This window comes from Phasianus colchicus, chromosome 6 (assembly GCF_987193195.1).
Source record: "Phasianus colchicus chromosome 6, bPhaCol1.hap1.1, whole genome shotgun sequence".
NCBI classification, from domain to species: Eukaryota; Metazoa; Chordata; class Aves; order Galliformes; family Phasianidae; genus Phasianus; species Phasianus colchicus.
Window position 1 is genome coordinate 34,548,236 of NC_143441.1, and position 16,076 is coordinate 34,564,311.

Below are 16,076 nucleotides of genomic sequence, written 5' to 3' on the forward strand. Positions count from 1 at the left end.
AATTCTTTCTACTTCCCCTTCCAAAAATTACAAAATGTCTAGGTACACTTCTCAGCAATATCTCAAATTTAGGCCCATTCAAAAACCTCAAGGAAAAATAAGCCTTTGCTCTAATTTTATCAAAGATCACTGAAAGATAAAATTCTACTCTGATTTTAAGTCTGGAATTGGTGTGAAAAATATATGTAAAATCAAAACCCTGCTGTTCACTATGCTAACAAAAACCTCACAAAACCTTCTTCTATATCTTGGTCAGCTTTTTTTCTATAGCACAATTTTAAGCTAAGTAACAGCTCAAGTATTCACTTTGTTAAACCCCTTGATACAAAAAACCTTTAATTTAGCCTCTAGGAGGTTTGAGCTTGGAAGGGTAGCGCTGTCTTGTTCACTCTGACACTTCATGCAAATCTGCTAACTCTAACAGCCATTCTGTGCTTTATACTATTTACAAATAATCTTAAAATGATATCTGATGCACTGTGTCAGTTTTTTGAAGCATATTGCATGATCAGAAGCCACAGAGATCAAGTTTTAGCTATAGTAATTTGGATTCAGCTGTTCTAGGTCAGAGATTTATGCCTGTTACTGAAATCCTTGTTCTCTTCCCTCTCAAATAGAATGCAGCCAAAGAAAATGAGGTTTAGCAAAATGGAAAGCTTAGGTACAGCTGAGATATACAAGGTGATATTCTACAGATAGCATTTAAAAAAAAAAGAAGTTGAAAGTGAACCCTTCTCTTCTTTGTCATTCCATGAATGTTTATCTATGATTTCTTTGTCTTTATCCTTCTTCAGCATTAAAATAAAGCAACAACTCGGAGGATTTTGAGTTTTCATTTCGAGATTTCTATATTACAGTGGAGCTGAAGATAAGCTTAATAAATTCAGCTATCCGAATAACATTTAGAGTATTTGAGCTGCAAATGTAATTCTTACATAAGAACTAATATTTCCTGTATATTATATGCATTTTTCATTTGAATAGTTTCCACAACATAAAATATAGCTTAATAAACTGAAACCAGTGCAAGTGTAGACAATATTTCCTTTTAATTCTTCCTGTGTACACCAATCCTGCGTTGTGTTTTTCCCGACCAACTACCAGATGAAGTCTGTAGAAGATCAATAAATGATGTTAAAGACTTTTTTTTCCAAAGATTTAAAATTGTTTATTCAGTGATGTCATCCATGATCTCATTTGATCCCAGTTGCTTCCTCTAGAGATCAAAGAAATGTAGCTCCTTTTCATCAGTGTGTTTCATCCATATACTCTACTATGCAATACTGCCCAGGTTTATTGTGAGCTCCATTTTCCTTCCATTTGCCATCAAAATATGGGAATTATATTTAACATATCTATTATAAACTGGTTCTTTGGAAGAACAGATGTCTCTGTAGAGACATAGAACGATGTATGTGCTATGTAGATTAGTTCAAAGCACATTTTTTATAGAAATGTGGTTACAGTAAATGTTTGGTTAAACACAGTAAAAAAAAAATACAGTAAAATAAAGTTTTATTTCAGACTTTTGAAATATTACATTAATAAAAATAATATGGTAAGTATCCTCTGTTTTCTATATTCAATCATGACTTAAATAAAATGAAAAATACCAGTGTTTTGGAAATGCTACTGAAAATGAAGATAACAGGAAATATATTTTTCTCAATGTATTTATGACAGGAAAATGTGCTTTGAAAACAGGACATATACACCCTGCAAAGTTATAAAAGAAAAGCCATTAAATGGTCAATTTAGACTCAGCATTATTTCAAACTTGCAAATTGGAAGTTAGCAAATTTTGAGATTGAATGTCTTGGAGGCAATAGAAGTTAAAACAACACATTAACTGCTACAAACAATGAAAATTAAAGATGAGATGTCAAGGATCCACAGAAGATACATGACAGTGGAGCAAGGATTGATTGTATACTGAGACTATTCCTCTTTCAGTCGAAAGTGAATACATCACTCATCATATGCTCTGACAATATCTGTGGTTGTGTAATTTGATTTCTGAAAGAATTTGTTCTGTGTGCATGTCATATTTCAAATTAATAATGCAAAATTCGTTCAATTCCAATGACCCTTCCACAGAAGCCATGGATTTTTACCTTAGTTACTGATCAGTGAGTGATCTTCCATGGTAATCAGTGTATTGCTTGTCAGCTAATCATACTATGTATTCTATACCAGGTAATTCAAACTGCTAAGATTTCACTTAAGATGATCTGCTTATCATTGTCAATTTAAGGAAACTCCAGTAAAGAAGAAATAGAACAATTAAACCAAGCAAATGGGATGAGTTCAGTGTAATTTTCCATCGTTGTTGAAAACATTAGGTTGTGCTATTGTGATAACCTGCGAAAAGTAAACGTACCACGCTCCTCCTAAAATCTTAAATATGCATTACTGATTTATAGAGTATGTTTATCAGAAATTATCAACCCTCTTAGAACTCTTCACATTCTGCCAAACGCACATCAGAGACAAACAATTTTGCTTTTGTATTTTGACTCAGAGTTACAAAAACTATCGCGTGAGGCTTATCTGCATGAAACTTGAGTGCTGTAGAATTATAGAATCATTAATTCTGGAAAGATGACTAAGATCATCTAGTTCAGCCATCAACCCATGCCCACGACCACTTTAAACCACATCCCTCAGTGCCACGTCTGCCCTTTCCTTGAACATCTTTAGGGGTGATGACTCCACCACCTCCCTGGGCAGCCTGTGCCAGTGCCTCACCACTCTTTCTGAGAAGAAATTTAAACTGTCTGAATGCTGAGTATGGATAAATGCTAAATAATAAGACCTGTTGTATTTTCATAGTGTATGCCACCTAAGGTATAACAAAGATCTTATAGGGATGCTTTCTAGTCAGTTTGCTTAATAGGCGGTACATTTTATAAAAAGAACACCATCTGAAATGGTTTGAACTATCTGCAGCTGGGCTGAGCTTCTTGAGACTGTAGATTTTGCTATCAGTAGGGATAATGCCTCCTGCAAAATACAGTATACATAAAATTTAAGTTGTGAATAAAATGAAAACAAACAAACAAAAAACCATGAAAAACACAGCTGTGTCTATCTCCCTAAGTTTGTCTTCACTCTTGTAAAAAAAGGAGGAGGAGGAGGAGATACAGTTGTGAAGAAATTTTGTTTGCTTTAAATACTTTAATAGTACTTTTACTTTCTGTGAATAAATTATGACTATCAAATTAAATTTCTATCGCAATCAATACAAATATGTACCTAGTCCAAATCAGTTTAAAAATGTACAGTGGCATTAAGGGAAGCTAGTAAATCAAGTGATGGTGAAAGTATTACGCTGAAATATCTTTAAACTTCTTAGATAGTTCCTAAATATTTAAGCTAGAGCTAGCATTTAATAGCTAGTTATGTTTTGAGTAACATCATTAAGATATTAGCAAGTAATTTTACTGTGAGGAGGGAAGCATCTTGATATAACCATTTCCTGTTAAGTGAGACTTAAGGAGAAGAAGCCTGGAGTGATGATCTGATTCTTACTCAGGAGCTTATCTATGAATGTTGATGGCTTCATTTTATTTCTCAGTTTGGGTACTTGCGGTCCCATTCACTTTTTACAGTGCAGTGTTTATTGAAATACTTCCCTTTCCTAGAGAATGTGAAGAAAACGCCATGTGAAAAGCCTGAAGGTATAACTTATGCAATGGAAAGCTTCAGAACATTTAGGAGTTATTTGCAGAGGCACAGCTCTCCAAGGCTTAAAAGACCTCACTGACATGACTGTAATTAGCTGCTCAGAGGAGACTAGGGTATAATTTCATATGAAGAGAGTCTCACAAAAGTTTTCCCATCACTGCATATCAAGGTACCAGCCTGAATTCAAATCTGGTTTGTGTAACAAGTTAAAATGAGTTTGCACACCTATTCCCAGGGAACATTTATTTCTACACCAATGCCACCTTGCAGTTTGATAGAGCATTAAAGTGAAAAACTTTCCCAGTGGCTGCTTTCCCTGTGTGTGTGCCTCTCCTTATGTGAAATTAGTTCTGAGTAAATGTGTCATTCAACATCAGAATGATATATTAATAAACAAATAAATAATTAAATTCACTTTTGCCTTAGACAAATCACAACTTTTTGTATAGAGCAGTTAAATGCTTTAAATATGGAGGGAATTATGTTTTCTTTTTACTTTCATTAAGCATATAGTTTGGAACACCACTCAAGAGGGAATAGTAAAAGAGAAGTGTTCTATCTATTAATTACATCTTACTCTACCTTTGAAAAATAAATCTCCCTTGAAATCTCATGTAAAATAAAGAAGTAGCAGTCAGATTTCTTCTGAGAGTTTACTTTAATTTCAAATATTATCCACAGCCAACTGGTTTCATAAATCACATATCAGTATGGGTCTTTGAAAGGCATCATTTAATATACACCTTTAGCCAGCTCTATGGCACTTTCTTAATACTGCTCAAATATTATTTAGGTTGTTGTCTTTGCCAGCCATGAGTTTCGGAAACAAGCTAACATGACAGATGTATGGGAACTGCTGAATCACAGCCTGAACCTCTGATTGACCACCTGAGGTGAGCAATGAGTCAGCCCTGGGAGCACAGGTGTAGACAATTCTCCTGTGCTATTGGAAGGGGTGAAGCCAGGCTCCACCTTTCCTAGAACCCATTTAAGAGCTGACTACCACAGGGAAAAGATCTCTTTTGGAGGTTGCTCCCCTTGGAGTCTTCTCAGTGAGCCCAGAACAAGGGTAAGTTTTTCCATCTATTCCTCTTTAGTGTGATAACCTGTTTAGCCTAACCTTCCTGTATATTTTTTAATTGTAACATCTGTATGTTTGTTGATTACATGACAGATAATAACAGCAGGTGGTGATATATTATGTAGAAATAGCTGCTGTGATTGGAGTATGTCATGTTGCCAATGCTCAGAATATTGAGAAATTCTCACCCTTTTCTGGATGTAGCTGCAGTACAGTTGCATTTGTCTGGGTAACTGTTTTCCTTCACTTAACCAAGTAAGGTGTGTTCTAGCTGGATCAGGAATGCTGGTATGTCTGCTCCATGCTCATAAAATCTGTATCATTCAATACCCTGCTCCTCATTCCTCATCTCTTTTTCCCCTCTTGAATCCAGACTCCATCTCAGAGGTGCCCATATCCTTCTTGCGTATGAAATAGCCATTATCTATCTTCCTGCTTAGGAGGATGAGAAAAAGCAAATGCAGCTAGAATTGAAGATTGGGTGTCGAGAACATCCTCTGAGCACTTAACAACTATGGAAAGAGGAGGCAATTACAAGTGCAGTAAAGCAGAACACCTTCAGTGAAATGCCTGCAAAATGAATTTTCTTTATCCTGAGTGCTCCCATGACTGACCTAAACATATGTATTTATTTCCAAGATCACAAGTGTAGCAGCCTCTTTTTCCAAGATTATTCATTATTCCTTAGTTTCCAAGAAATACCCTTTTTTCTTCAGTTTCTAAATGCCTTTACATTCCCCAAATGTATCTCATAATCCAGAGTCCACATGTTTTAATTAAGGTTTTTTGTTTGTTGGTTGGTTTTCTCCCCCAATTATATTAAGTGACTCAAAATAAGAGAATAAAGGCAGGGAGTATGAGAGATTCCAGGTTCTGCTGAGTTCACCTGAACTTCCTAATTTCCTCTTATTTACTGCTGGGGAAATACTGCCTCGGGAAAACTTTCTGAAACTACGGTTGTTTCTTTCCTGAAAGTCAGGGGGATTGGAACTTGAAAGGAACCCTAAGAATCATCAACCCAAGCCATTCTATGAATCTATTTGTCATAGAGGTAATTCTCATGTATTAAAGTAGACTGAGATTTTTTTTTTATCTTAGTTTGTTTTAGATAACAGAGGGACTGCAAAATAGAGATGCTAAATAAAATTTCTTAGCTGACAAACTTTTGTCTTACAAGAAGATGACAAAAGTTTCTGAAAATAAGACATAAGAAATTAATGCAAGAGAATATAGCTACCGAGGGAACTGGGAGTAGGAAAAAATGACCAATAAATGAATAATTTAAATCTCCTTTAAAAGAAAAAAGAAATAACAAACTACTTAATTATTCCAAAAGGAAAGGAGATCCATTAATTGGACTTGGCACAGTTAAAAGTATAAACATTTCATAATGCAGTATTTTGGATGCATTCAATTTTCTTACTTGAAACAGCTGCAGTCAAGGCTCTATTCTTGATAGCTTTTTAAACTAAAATCACAGGCACCTGTGGTGGGAGTGGGGCTTTACTTTGTCAGCTCTCTTTTAAGAAGGGTTTTTCTAGGGAGTGGTTCCTTGCTGCTGCTATTTCATGTAGTACTGAGCAAGTTCAGCAGCGTTGTTCCCTGCTGTAGGACAGTGATGGCAGAATGTTCAAATAGCATCCAACAAGAAGTAATCACAGTATCTCTGGTGAAGCTAAGGTAACCTGTGGGACATGTTTAACAAAACTGTTATTTAGAATCTCAGTTCTCTTAAGCTAAAGGAGAGGCTTGGGGTCCAGGTCCTGCATGCTGATGTAGTTGCTCTACTGTTTTCTGCTTGTTCTATTTGTTTTGATCAGTACCTCCTGTTGCTTTGGTCTTTCCCAGCAGCTCCTTCTTCAAGGTTGCAGTAACAACAGTCTGTCCATGACACAGCGTGGCTGTAGGTTTAGTCTGCGGTGTGCTTTGTCTGCTGTATAGGTACAAAGTGATCTTAAATTACACTGTGTAACTACTGATATGTTCTGGAATTATCGGTCTGCCTGAATGAAGCTGTCAGCATTATAATGGTGGTTATTATACTCTCTAATGGGATACAAGGTGACTGCTCTTATTGCTGTGGTCTGTAGTGAAAGCATATGGGGGGGAAAGAATTATTCTACATTTGGACTTCTGGAGACAATAACTTTTTTTTTCTAATTGAAGTAAATTACTGAAACTCACTGCTCACTTACTCATCACATTAGAGGTAGTGAATATATCTTGTTTTAATCTTTGTTCTGATCATCTGTAAAGAGTTCTTTTAACTACACTCAGTTCTTTCTCTTAATAGTTGAAGATGTAATGCTGGTCAAATATCAAAGTTTAGATGTACTCTTTCCTCCCTGAGGAGTTTGCCAAAATTTTGTGCAGGAGTCTACAGGCTTTGGAGTTCTCCTTTTCTCCAGTCTTATCTGGGCAACCTATAGCCAAGGGGAAAAATGCTCAGATGCACGAACCAGATCTGAAGAATCTAAGTAGCCTTTTCCTTCTGATGGCCTGTAGTTCATAGATCCATGCATCTCTTAGGTACTGTTGTCTACATATTCTTCCTATTGCAGCACTGTAGACTTCTTTCAGGTTCTTTCAAGCACTGATGGATGCATAAGCTTCAGTAACTCAGATCTGAAGTCCTACTTGCTATCTGTGTCTATGATGATTCTCTGGGAAAGTATTGTCAGAAGAACACCCAAGAAACTTTGCTGAAGTTTGCAGTGCTTGTGATATTGATATTCTCTGGCTGTATCAGGAGAGTCAGGGTCAGAGGATGCTTATTCTAGAGGCAAATGTAGTGGAAATTCTCTAAGTATAGACTTTTAAAGGCTTTGAAGACCATTGTGTGTCTTATTCTGTGACCCTGAGGCATTCACAGGTTCAATGTTTCATAGATTTTGGAGGAATGGAAATAGCAACTTCAGCCATTTATTTCTTTCTTCCAATGTCTTGATATGAACAGGCTTATCTTACGTCAAAGCAAGCCAATGGATATGAGATAAATAATGGGGTTTGTTATCTCTACTGCCATTCTTGCTAGCTTAGCTCTTGTACTTGGCTGTGCCTGGGGAGCTGAGTGATGTGTAATCTTCCTCTTTACCCAATACTGCTTGGGGTCAGCATGTAGCAGCCTGAATGAGCCTGAGTGAAATATTGGGGGCATCCTTCTCCCAGAGCCAAAGGAAGAGGGAACATGTACAACAGGAGCAGCCCTTATCTTTGTGTGTTGGGTGTGATCCTGCTCCTTGGATGCTTGGGATGCTCAGTAACTTCATTCAGTCATATAATGCTTCTCTTCGGTCTTCAGATCATGATGGAAAATCAATGAGAGGATTGATTGCTAGTGCTGTTGGAAGTTACTTTTGTTTGCTTCTCCTCTCAAGAAGAAGGAGAGGTGTCAATGAGAATTCATATTGGCTAAATGAACTGCTGGAAAGTATCCAGTGTGACACTAAATTTTTTTCATGTGATAGGAAAAAATAGTTCTCAGAAGCACACTGTTATACATGCCTACTTCTTGAATTTGCACCAGAGAATGTTTCTCTGAAGGGGAGTTCTTCTATTAATATGAAGAAGAGAAAGCCAAGTAGGCTTAAAAAAAAAAAAAATGTTCATGTATCTCATCAAGTTTTAGCTTTCTTGTCCATTTTTAACAGCCAGTATTGCATTCAACCACAGATAGGCACAAAGAATAGAGAATTTTCAGGTACTCATAGTAGACTCTGATGTAGGTATTATACCTTAATCTCTGCAGCACACAGTGAGAAATAAAGGCTTTAGGACCTTTCTGAAAACACAGAGGAACGAAGTAAAGATGTAGATTATTTATTATCCATATTAAAACCTAATGTTAATGTATGCTAAGCAAGTGACGGGAAGTTTCAACAGAAATTAACTAGATCTATTATTCTCCATTATGCAATTCAATTCTATTTTTGATTGTAATGGATTTCTTTTGTGAGATTAAGCTTAAATTACTTTTGTTTTTAAATAGGTGTGGGTTTTTGTGACAAAAGTACCCCCAGTTCATTTCTGCAACAGTGGAAAAATGGATCTACGCAAAGCAAAAATACCTGGCAGGCATTGCACCTGATATTTATCAGCTAAATTTAGACAAATATATTTGTCAATGGTTAAGCTATTTACACTGCTGCTGTAGTCAGCGAAAAACTAAGATGTGACTCATGACCTGCTTCACATGTCAACATGATGGCAATATGATCAGTGTCCTGCCCTCCTCTGATTATATTGATTTGAGCATAAAGAGTTGCTTGAGTATGAAAAAAAATCTCACATCATTAGCTGAGACATTTATATCAGATTAATCTCATACCATCATTAGTTTTCTCTAAATGTGCTTATCATGCAGTGAGATATCAAGCTTAAGAAGTAAGTCCACAGGAACGTAACAAGGTTCAATAAGGTGAAGTACAAAGCTGGTTGCATTTGGGGCACGCCAGTCCCAGGTATGTCTACAGACTGGGAGAAGAAGCTTAGAGAAGCCTTGCAGAGAAGGTTTTGGGGGTTCTGGAGGCTGAAAAGCTGGATGTGAGCGAGCAGTGTATTCTTGCAGCATGGAAAGCCAAGAGTATCCTGGGCTGCATCAACAGAGGGGTGGCAGCAGGGCAAGGGAGGTGACTGTCCTTCTACTCTGACCTCATGAGGCCCCTGTGTCTGGGTCTTCCAGAACAAGAAGGATGTGAAGGTGTTGAAGAGGGTTGAGAGGAAGACTGCAAGGATGCTCAGAGGACTGGAGCATGTCTCCTATGAAGAAGGGTTGAGGGAGTTGGACTTCTTCAGCTTGGTGAAGAGAAGTCCTCACTGCAGCCTTTCAGTACTTCAAGGAGGAGCTTATAAGCAGGAGGGTAGACCAGCTTTTTGCACAGTCTGATAGTGACAAGAATCAATGGTTTTAAACTAAAAGAGGGGAGATCTAGATTAGATATCAGGAAGAAGTTTTTCACTTAGAGGGTAGTGAGGTATTGGTACTTCTGCCCAGAGAAGCTGTGAGTGTCCCATCCTGAAAGCACTCAAGGCCAGGATGGATGGGGCCCTGGGTAGCCTGAGCTGGTGGGGGCAGCCATGCAAGTGGCGGGGGGGCTGGAACTGAGTGGATTTTAATATCCTTCCAATTCAAGTGGTTCTATATATCTTCTATTTTGGGTGCTTTAATTTTAGTTTATGAATAGGAAGGCTTAAAAACAATCTTAGTTTACTGCAGTTTTGTACAATTTATAAGGTTCTGAAGGCTTTTCAGAGGGAGAGAATAATGATCTTTAAAAATCTTTTGGTACTGTAGTTTGGTTCTATGTTGATGTTTCTTCAAAAATGAGGGATAACAGTTTCCTAACTTAGGGGAGGGATTTGGGGACACTGTCTCATATTGTATTTATATGTACTACAGAAAGTTCAGCACTAAATTAATGTACTGAAAGATCATGATTTGAAGTTAAAAGCTTAAATCTGTAGCAGTAAATCAATACATAAAGCATTTCTGAATATCAGTTTTAAAATATGGGTTTTATCAAGATAGAGAACTACCTAAGAATATTCTCTTGGTAGCGTGAGGCGTTGGTACTAAACCAGAAAACTTGATAACTGTTCTGTGAATCTGCTTTGGTACCAATAAGGGATACATTTAATAGACTTGATTTCATAAGATAAATGAAAAATAAAGTAGTAAAAATGTAATTCTATCTTTCTGCCTTTGGTATCACAGATATCGATGACACTGTAATAGGTGGTTGTCGATTCAGAATAACATTGTAAATAAACCTTTGAAGTTTTATGAGGTGCTTACAATAATGATAAAATTAAATTGTTCACTATATACACCAAACCTTCAGCATATCTGATCATGTCAACAAAAGCTAGAAGTGGATTTGATCTGGAAATCTAAGCTTATCTTTTCTTTCTTTCCTCCACAGTTTTTTTTAATTGAAATGAACTCCCAAAAATTTGAGATCTGTACATATCTGCCTTTATGATCTGTATTTTAAATATGCTTGAAACAAAGGCTGCACAGAAATATAATAAAATGCATGTGATAAATATGCATATACTTGGTCAAACTTTGTTGCTAATACAAGCAAATGATGTTTTATAAAACTATGAAGATGGAAGTAAAGAAAGTTTATTTTCTGATGGCTTCTTTAGATACCAGACCAGGAGGCTGGTAAATCCAAATTACCTGAAGTTTAATGAGAAATATAAAATCTGTGAAGAATAAAAGGTCTGAACTTCAGGTATAACACATCAGTGTGATGTAAAGATTACAGTTTTTTATACACTTGTCCAGCTTTCTTGTCTTCAGTATATGAATGGGAAGGTAGATGCAAGGTGCTAAACTTCTGCTTTGGATGAATATCTAAAGCTGAAAGAAGCCTTTTATATTGCCTCCCTCTGCTGATGCATGACTCACTAGACCCCTGAAGAGCCATGGGGTTCATGGTATCATAGAATGGCTTGGGTTGGAAGGGACCCTGAGGATTATCAAGTTTCAACCTGCCTGTCACAGGGGGTAGAAACCCCCACCAACCTTCTCGTACTGGAATGTGGCCCTGGGCAACCTTCTCAACCTGTTCTTGAACACCTCCAGGGATGAGGCATCCACAGCCTCTCTGGGCAGACTATTTCAGCACCTCACAACTCTCTCTGTGAAGAACTTCCCCATGACATCCAATAGAAACCTTCCCTACTCGAGCTTAAAACCATTCCCCTTTGTCCTATCTACCTGAGTACAAGAAGGAGGGGAATCAACTTTTTAATCTCCTTTTTTGGGTTGTGGACACTTATGGTACAGCGTGCTGGCACAGAGGGGGCTATGTCATTTGTCCTCTGAGGGCTCAAGTGCTCTTCTGAAGATAGGGGTTGAGCTGCTTGCTCTGCCATCCAGTACAAGACAAAAGCCCATGAACATAGAGTTGCTAGTGAAATAGAATGCAACCTGTCTTGCATTCCAGCTTCCTCTAAAATAATCAGACGTAGAGTACATTAAAAGACTGACAGGAACTTATATCTAAAAGAGTCTTCCTTGAGTTCCAGATCACTAATTCATGTTAATTAGTTATTCTGAGATTTACATTTGCCTGGTCATTATTTTCTGTTTTTGTCATTTTCCTGTGCAGTAATTTTTTCTTTCTCATAATTTCTCTACTTTGCATGGTTCTAGAAGAGAAGTTACTTTTTTCTTATGTTAAAAGATAGTATAATCTCATTGATTCCTTTTGTTCTTGGAGGCTTCTGAAGATTTTAGTGATTTTTTCTTTTTTTTTCAAGCCTGTGAACATCAATGTACTATAAATTCTAGTTAATTTTATACTTTGCATCATTGTACTTAATCTTTATACAGCTGGAATTGTTTCACTTGGTAAGAGGTACTTTTAATGTCAATCTTCATTCATGCCAATGCATGCATAGCTCTAATCTATGCTCATTATTGACTGATTGTAGTGTTGTTTTCTTATATGCAATATACCTTTTTCACTTTTAATTGCTTATAAAGCCATTTGGCTTTTACCTTGAATTTAATCTCTGGATGGGATAGCTGGCAGATAACAATAGATCAGTTTTTCATTTGGTAGTATTGTGTTTTAGTAGACTGAAGTACTGAAAATAACGACTGTTATTCTCTATAGGGAAAAGTACTCATATAAGAAGGGGAAGTGAAAGACCTAGATGGAATGATGATGGCTGCCTGGAAATCTAGCCAGAAATGCTTTACAGCTTTGTAATAAGTTAAAGGGAAACAATGCATTGTTCTATTTCTCCAACTTGCATGTAAAAAGAAATGCAATGGGCCATAAGAAGAGTTCTGCTGTCAGGTTTTTCTCAGTTAGAAAAAAATCTGAGAATAGATGAAATCTGAGGAGCCCTAAATATCCCCTATGTTATAATAAATATTTCTTCTTTTCTAGGCCTGGTTTGTAGAGAAACAAAGCACTTATATTCACAGTACCAGCTAAATTCAGTGCCAAAACATCTAGCGTTTTTCATTACCTTAATGCTTCTCCTTTGGCTTCTAGCTACCACTCCAGCAGCACAGTTAGGTCCTTGCTGGCACGTGCTAGTCTTGGGTGCTCAGGATGTAAAAATGGCATTAAACAAGAACATGTGGACAGCTGAATCCATTGCTGTCTGTTAACCTGTCCGGTTCTTCCCTGATACCTTTGGACAGTGTCCTTTTCCTTCAGTGTGGGAGGGTGATGAAAGCCTTACAGGTAACACAGTTTCTGTGACTCTTGTGAAAACCAACATCCTGGTAAAGGACTGCACAAAGACAGAGACCCAGAACTGTCCCTTCACTGAGGGGTGAATAATCACACCTCAAGGGATAGCTTTGATCATTCAACTCAGGCTGACAGGCAGTGGGGGGACAGAGAGGAATGTAGGGGCTGGTTGCAGGATTTGAATGCAAGACCTGCTGAAGTCAGAAGGGTATCAGTGTGGTTCCAGGAATCCTGCTGAATTCAAGGACTTTGTTTTGTCTGAAGATGAGCAGGTTGTTCTTCAAGTCTTTGAGATATGTGATTAGAATTGATTTCACTTCTTTCACTTCAGAGATAGTATGAGAGGGTAACTGCAGAATGTGTCCAGATGTAATCTGAAATTACAGTCTAATCACAAATATGAAAGCCTTCACACTTCTTTTTAATACACCTTCTTATTATGTATGTATTTCTCATTTGCTTTTATTTCATTTTTATTTTTCTCTAGTATCTATTCATGTTCTCTATTGCTTTTCCTGAGCAAAATACCTGATTCTCTTTGCTGTAACTTACTCAGTAGTATGAGGTACCAAAGCATTATTTTTCTGCTATGTATCATTTGTCTTAGGGATTTTTTTTTGCCTTCTAATTTCAATTTGTTATTTGCTACTTCAGTTTCATTTAAGCATCCACTTGTCATATACTCTACCAACAAAGTGCTCTTAAGTTTCAGATAACATACAAACATTCCTTTCACCCTTCGTAAACAAAACAATTTCAATATTCTTAGAACTAAACTCAATATCTTACCATTGCTAAGACATTCTATAGTGGAAAAATCTGTATATCAAATATTTTTGCATGAGTTTCAAATACTTGGTTACTGTGCTTTTATTACAGGCAGAGATACATATTCAACATGTTGGTGAGCTGAGGGAATTTAATCTTTATCCTAAAACTCATTTTAATCACAAATTCTTAACTTCGAGCCCATTGCAAAGCAAAACATAAAATACTGACCTGAATAGCTTGTTTGCAAATAGCTACTAGAAAACTCAACAGCGAGATTACTTGTTTTAGCACTTTTTCACTTGAACTTGACCTTCTACTGTGTTTCATTGGCTGCAAGCAAAATAGAACATTAATCTTAGGTGTTTGCAAACATTCTATAGACTTTAAATTTCTGAATGACCCTCTTTAAGTGTTGTAGGAACTATAGAGCTCTTCACTGGATTTAAGGGAAGTTGGGTAACACTCAAAATGCATTCAATATTTATTCCTTAAACAGTTTATCTTTAGCAATGTATGCCTCTGTCTTAGAAATGGAGGAAATTTAATGCACAAATAAAATGTAACTGAACTCCTTAATGGCAGTTGAATTGGAAAAGCCGGTATAAATGGCTCAACTTGACTATTCAACTGAGGTGTCTTGTATGCTTTTCTTGAAGTTAAAGATTACCTGACTATCAGTGTGTAAATTACTTTGGCCTGCATTTCTTGCTTTATTTTTAAAATTATTGCGTATGTTTGTATTTTAAAAAAGTGAAGCACTTGCTGGCAGTTGCAGTTTGGACTACAATTTGGTCTCCATTCCTATAAAGTTCTTAAACAGAATGATATTGCAAAACGACAAAGTTTCATATTTTCAGCTTTGGCTTAGATGTCTTTGTTTCAGGGCTACCAAATTTACCAAATGCTTTGACTTTCCATAGTAGAGTTTATGATATGAAACAACAGTTAATAAAGGTCTCACAACCTCTAGTTTTTCCTGCTAGGAAAAAGTTTCTTGTACTGAAACAATGCTGCCAGTAGACTGGCATTTTGCTGCTAGTGGAGCCATGGTGAAACATTTGGGTGCAGAATGTAATTAGGGACTTTTTTCCCCTGTTATTACACAGTTTTTACAAATATCAAATAGTACTAATTGTTTTGCCTCTGGTACTTATGCTTATTGTGAATTGGCCTCAAAGTTCTACAAGACCTTGACTATGATTTCTTATGTAAATTTTGGCTCATCTGTCCTATATGCTTTGTTTCTGTATTCAAAAACACAGAATCATCTAATTTTTTCCAAAAAATGGAAACAAGGGTAACTTGTAAATGCTTTGGTTAAAGAGGATATTTCTTTCACTGTGCAAATATAGGTATATCTGATATATCTTTTAAAAATAGTTTGTGCCTATATTTCGTGTCAATGCTTTTGATCTAAAAAATGTAGTATCTGTTTTAAAGTTGGATTTCTTTTTTCTGACATTGAAAGTGCTCATTACAATTGATGCTGCTCAAACTATAAGGTTATGCTAGATGACAAGCCTATGAAGCAATGATGTTATCACTATCAAAGTTAAGTTTGTAAAGAAAAGCACACATCTTGGTTTTGCTTTATGACAGGATCTGGTTTTTATCTGTGATTTCCCTTCAGGTTTTTGTGGTGGTGAGTATCAACTTCAATTAGTATTTAGTAAATTAATTTTTTAAGATGAACATAAGGTTTTTTCCACCTTCCTTTATTACAGAAGAGATTTTCTAATTTATAAATAAAGTAAGATGTTCTCTTATGCCATTCTCCCTGTGTATATGCCTTGCAAATAGCTGTATTACTCTCTATGGGTTTTACTACGGGGATAACTTGCTAGCAATTGTATGCTGATATATCACTGTCTACCAGTTACTTAAAAAGACACATGAATATGAACATGTAATCTGAAATTACAGTCTAATCACAAATATGAAAGCATATGAAAACCACATATGAAAACATATGAATATGAAATACACATGAACAGAACAAACTTCAGAAGTAATTTTAGAAATGGATTAGATTGGTCAAGGTTCCCAATTCTCTTTATTTTACTCTTTAAAAAAAAAAAAAAGATATTCTAGTAAGATTTTTTTCATTGAAAAGTTACAGGGACTCCATTTTTACATAAAGAAGAGTTTATCTCAAAAACTAGAACAATTTGCTCTTAAAGCTGCTTAAATTTTTTAGGAATCTTTAAAATGCTCTGAAGCACAAAAATGAAAGGGAAAGTAGAACCAGAAGCATCATGGTTTTGATCATCAGTGAGGCTAACATTTGATAAGTTCTTGTTTTGTTTTGTTCTCTC

At 36.3% G+C, this 16,076-nt stretch overlaps 1 long non-coding RNA gene across 5 annotated transcripts in view; it reads left to right on the forward strand.

The window, feature by feature from the left end:
- The first annotated feature begins 4,698 nt into the window (after window positions 1–4,698).
- The window catches only part of LOC116243271 (uncharacterized), a 45,197-nt gene continuing 33,819 nt past the window's right edge, over window positions 4,699–16,076 (forward strand). For 4 of the 5 annotated variants that reach the window (XR_016467520.1, XR_016467519.1, XR_016467522.1 and 1 more), the window contains exon 1: window positions 4,715–4,756. This is a non-coding gene — a long non-coding RNA (uncharacterized LOC116243271). Of the gene's footprint in view, window positions 4,757–16,076 lie in introns of all 5 variants that reach the window. The other variant, XR_016467523.1, reaches the window with a different exon arrangement.